The sequence below is a fragment of the Triticum dicoccoides genome, chromosome 1B (genome assembly GCF_002162155.2).
Source record: "Triticum dicoccoides isolate Atlit2015 ecotype Zavitan chromosome 1B, WEW_v2.0, whole genome shotgun sequence".
Classification (NCBI taxonomy): domain Eukaryota; kingdom Viridiplantae; phylum Streptophyta; class Magnoliopsida; order Poales; family Poaceae; genus Triticum; species Triticum dicoccoides.
This window is the reverse complement of record NC_041381.1, coordinates 63,475,888-63,481,781: the sequence shown is the minus strand read 5'-3', so window position 1 is coordinate 63,481,781 and position 5,894 is coordinate 63,475,888.

The following is a 5,894-nucleotide window of genomic DNA, read 5'->3' as shown; positions in this document are numbered from 1 at the left end:
CGCCCCGTCGTCGTGGCCGCCCCGTCCCGTCGCCCCGTCGTCGCCGCCCCGTCCCATCGCCCCGTCGTCGCCTCGCCGGTGAGCTCGCCCCGGCCGCCATGTCCACACACACACACACAGTACACACACACACTACACACACACACATTATTAGTTTGTTTGTTAATTTTTTTTTCTGTTTTTTAGTTATAGAAATGTTAGGAAATTATTCTGTTTTTTAGTTATATAAATATTAGAAATGTTAGTTATATAGAAATGTTATAAATGTTTTCTGTTTTTTAGTTATAGAAATATTTATAGAAATGTTAGCAATTTTTCGGTTTTTTAGTTATATAAATATTAGAATTGTTATAGAAATGTTAGTTATATAATCAGGAAATTTTAGAATTAGTTTTAGTTAGATGAATTAGATTAATGTCAAATTGTTAGAATTTGCATATATATAGAATTTTAGTTATCACAATCCAATCATTTAAAAAATGTTACTTTTTGCGGGCATATAGTATTTTTTCTCGATGATATGCCCGGCCCGCATCCTCGCCGTCGACCCGTTCGCGACGACGTCCTGCTTCAGAGAACTCATGTCCGGGACTGGGCTCCGCCGGGCTGGCACTGGGAGGTGCTACCTGGAGGGCGCGCCGCTTGGTGAGGAACCCGTCCTCGGGTCCCGTCGCCGACCCTGATCTTCTTTGGTGGCATTCGCGTGGGCCACATTCGGTGCAGAGGCAGCCGGCCCCGCCGGAGGTGGTGCGTCGCCATGTCAGGGAGGAAGATCAGCACGTCCATCGCTACATGGCTGCTATGGACGATGTCAGTTTCTCCACTACTTGGCGGGTTCTTTGGGCAGATGACCGGAGATATGATCCTGTGATGGTTCCTTCTCTTTGGGTGTGCACCGCCCGCGCCCCAGGAACCGCGAGTGGCGCCCTAGTTTCTTCTGTAGTACTCGATCTTTATTAGGTACCTAGCCAGTGATGTGTTCGATATATAATATTCGAGACGATGTATTCGAGATTATATATATTAAGACGATGATGTATTCGAGATTATATATTCGAGATGATGTATTCGAGATTCAGTTTTTCCTTATTGATTAGTTGCATCCATGCATTGTAATTTGAATACTAAATTGTTTTATATTTCTTCTGTATTAATTTGTAAAGTAAAAGCTATGGCGGACAATACCGGCAGAGAGAGAGAAGAGGAATTGTTCGACATCATAAGCAGCCCTCATAGGCTAGATGATCTGAATGAAGATGACGGCTCCCAATATCTGAGCAATACCAGAAAGGGTGATGAATAGATATTCGATCTCGACGACCGAGCTGATGAAGTCATGAACTATGATTATGATGACACAGACAATGTTAGTGATGACACAGACAATGTTGATCTTCAAATAACAAAGACTTCCGACGAGGTATATATTTATATAAGCATGCATCCTGGTGATCATCACATGTTTTTTTATTGAAGATATATTAACGAATCGATCTTTCTTCTTTCAGCCCTCCGGATCGAGCACATCTGCTTCTACAGACAGCAAGACAAAGCGAGGCCCGGGCAGATTGTTGAAGGATGGTGTAAAGTACCACATTGAATCCACCAAACTTAGTGGCGAACCCCTCACGCCTAAGAACGTTGCAGACAAGTGGACTCGTCAGTGCGGAGTTCTTGTGAAGGAAAAACTCTCGATCTCCATTCAAGAATGGAAAGAGACAAAGACTAAACGTCCAGGTGTTACTTGGGTCGATGACAGAGCCAAAAAAGACCTGGTGAAATCTCTGATGGAACATTTCACCCTACTAGATCATTTCACTAAAGCAGATGTGGAGAATGTCAAGGCCGCTGCTCTTAAGAAGATGGCAATTGCATTCAACACCCACAAGAAAACTGTATGGGCCAACTACCTCGCTAATGAAAGGAAGACTCCAGATTTCAAGGGAACACTGGAGAAGCAAAGAGAACTCTGGGACGATTTTGTGACCTTCTAGGATTCAGAATTATCTAAGGAACGGTCAATGAAAAACAAGGCAAATGCCGCAAAAAAGACGCAGTTCCATAGGCTGGGTCCAGGTGGCTACGCAGTGGGATTGCCTAAGTGGGATAAGTCTGAGCAAGAGATGGAGGGTGCCGGGGTCACTCCGATTACTAGGAGCTGCCCCCCCAGGTGCAGAACTTGGTTCTATGCGCATGGGGGGTGTTGGACCTGAAGACAGGCCTGGTTTCAAAGAAGGCAAGTCTAAAAGGAGCCGAACAAAAGATACTTGACGCAATAGAAGAAGCTCGAGCGGGGGTGTTCATGCCCAACAGAGAGAACGACGAGCTTACGCGTGCCCTGGGAAATCCTGAACATCCGGGAAGAACAGGAGGCATGGGTGTTATTCCCTGGTATGAGAGCTTTTCAGACTGGAATGACGACTACAGGTCCCGTGCAAGAAAGAAGATGGAGGAGGAGAAGAAGAGGAAGCTGGAGGAGGAGCAGAGGAAGCAGGACGCAGAACGCCTTCAAGGCCTAGAAGCAAGGCACGTGGACCTGGCACTCAAATTCCAGCAGCAGCAGATCGACTCACTTAGCCAGGAAAGGGGGTCTCAGCAGCGACAGCAGCAAGCGGATGATCGTCCAGCATTGGATAGCACCGTCCCATCCATGCCGAGAAGCAGCGTTGGTTCTGCCCCGGGTGACACACTGCTGGATACATACCCTGTGGATGACATCATAGAGAACACTAACTGTGAGCTACACTCCAAAATGAAGAACATATCCATGAAGGTGGCGGACAACGCTGCTTTTCCAGTGACCCCCGAAGCAACCTACCATTCCATCCCGATTACAAAGGGCTATGCTCGTGTCATGGTTGATGAAGTGGTGGACCCATATTCGGGGCTAACGCTTGACATTCCTGGAGGTGAAGACGAGCGCACACTGGGAGAGGCCATACATCGTATCATCCTATGGAGAAAGGATTGCATCATCTTTTGAAGTCCACCGACACCGCGTCGTCTGCCGACTCCTCGAAGTCCGCCACCGAGTCAGCAGACTCCCGCTCCTCCAAGTCCACGAACGCGTGAGACGACTCCTCCTCGAAGTCCGCCACCTCCTCCGCCGGTTTCAAGTACGACACTGTGTCAGGCCACACCTCCTGCTTCAAGTCCGGCACATCGTCAGGACACTTCTCCTGGTCCAACTCCACATCAGCCGTCTCCGCCGTCTCAGCAATCACAGAAGAGACATGCCGCAGCTTTGGTGCGTAGCGGTATGAGTCGAGGTAGTTCAGGAAGTACAGGCGGAGACAAGCGATATAAATGTTGGGGAACGTAGTAATTTCAAAATTTTCCTACGCACACACAAGATCATCGTGATGCATAGCAACGAGAGGAGGAGTGTATCTTCATACCCTTGAAGATCGCTAAGCGGAAGCGTTTATCAACGCGGTTGATGTAGTCGTACGTCTTCACGATCCGACCGATCCAAGTACCGAACGCACGGCACCTCCGAGTTCTGCACACGTTCAGCTCGATGACGTCCTCGCCTTCTCAATCCAGCAAGACGGGCGAAGTAGTAGATGAGTTCCGGCAGCACGACGGCGTGGTGACGGTGTTGGTTAAGAACAATCTCCGCAGGGCTTCGCCTAAGCACTACGGAAACTATGACGGAGGATAAAGTAGAGGGGACGGGGTTGCTGGCACACGGCTTGGTGTTTCTTGATGTGTCTTTGGTGCTAGCCCTGCCCCTCTATTTATATGTTGAGCCTTGGGGTCGAAACTTGGAGTAAAAGCCTCCACAAAGTCGGTTTCACCCGAAAGGCAAGAGTCCTTCTCGGACTCCAGGGCCAGACGCCAGGGTTCCTGGCGTCTGGACCCAGACGCCAGGGACCCTGGCGTCTGGCCCCTGGACTCCGCAAAACTTCCTTTTGCGCTTTCCAAAAACCTTGTGGGCTTTCCCCTTTGGCCCAAATAACGTGTTCTCGTACCCCAAACATTTCGGGAAACATCTGGAACCCCTTCCGGTGAATTCCGGAACTCTTCCGGAGATCAAACACTATTATCCCATATATCAAACTTTATCTCCGGACCATTCCGGAGTTCCTCGTCATGTCCATGATCTCATAAGTGACTCCGAACAACATTCGGTTACCAACATACATAACTCATATAATACTATATCGTCAACGAAACATTAAGCGTGCGGACCCTACCGGTTCGAGAACTATGTAGACATGACCTAGGACTTGTTTCCTGTCAATAACCAATAGCGGGACCTGGATGCCCATATTGGCTCCCACATATTCTACGAAGATCTTTATCGGTCAAACCGCATAACAACATACGTTGTTCCCTTTGTCATCGGTATGTTACTTGCCCGAGATTTGATCGTCGGTATCCAATACCTAGTTCAATCTCGTTACCGGCAAGTCTCTTTACTCGTTACGTAATACATCATTCCGTAACTAACTCATTAGCTACATTGCTTGCAAGGGTTATAGTGATGTGCATTACTGAGAGGGCCCAGAGATACCTCTCCGACAATCGGAGTGACAAAACCTAATCTCGAAATACGCCAACCCACCATGTACCTTCGGAGACACCTGTAGTACTCCTTTATAATCACCTAGTTACGTTGTGACGTTTGGTAGCACCCAAAGTGTTCCTCCGGTAAACGGGAGTTGCATAATCTCATAGTTACAGGAACATGTATAAGTCATGAAGAAAGCAATAGCAATATACTAAACGATCAAGTGCTAGGCTAAGGGAATGGGTCATGTCAATCACATCATTCTCCTAATGATGTGATCTCATTAATCAAATGACAACACATGTCTATGGTTAGGAAACATAACCATCTTTGATTAATGAGCTAGTCAAGTAGAGGCATACTAGTGACTATATGTTTGTCTATGTACTCACACATGTATCATGTTTCCGGTTAATACAATTCTAGCATGAATAATAAACATTTATCATGATATGAGGAAATAAATAATAACTTTATTATTGCCTATAGGGCATATTTCCTTCAGTCTCCCACTTGCACTAGAGTCAATAATCTAGATTACACAGTAATGATTCTAACACCCATGGAGTCTTGGTGCTGATCATGTTTTGCTCGTGGAAGAGGCTTAGTCAATGGGTCTGCAACATTCAGATCCATATGTATCTTGCAAATCTCTATGTCTCCCACCTAGACTTGATCCCGGATGGAATTGAAGCGTCTCTTGATGTGCTTGGTCCTCTTGTGAAATCTGGATTCCTTTGCCAAGGCAATTGCACCAGTATTATCACAGAAGATCTTCATTGGTCCCAATGCACTGGGTATGACACCTAGATCGGAAATGAACTCTTTCATCCAGACTCCTTCATTTGCTGCTTCTGAAGCAGCTATGTACTCCGCTTCACATGTAGATCCCGCCACGACGCTTTGTTTAGAACTGCACCAACTTACAGCTCCACCGTTTAATAAAAACACGTATCCGGTTTGCAATTTAGAATCATCCGGATCAGTGTCAAAGCTTGCATCGACATAACCATTTACGACTAGCTCTTTGTCACCTCCATATACGAGAAACATATCCTTAGTCCTTTTTAGGTATTTTAGGATGTTCTTGACCGCTGTCCAGTGATCCACTCCTGGATTACTTTGGTACCTTCCTGCCAAGCTTATTGCTAAGCACACATCAGGTCTGGTACACAACATTGCATACATGATAGAGCCTATGGCTGAAGCATAGGGAACATCTTTCATTTTCTCTCTATCGTCTGCTGTGGTCGGGCATTGAGTTTGACTCAACTTCACACCTTGTAGTACGGGCAAGAACCCTTTCTTTGCCTGATCCATTTTGAACTTTTTCAAAACTTTATCAAGGTATGTGCTTTGTGAAAGTCCAATTAAGCGT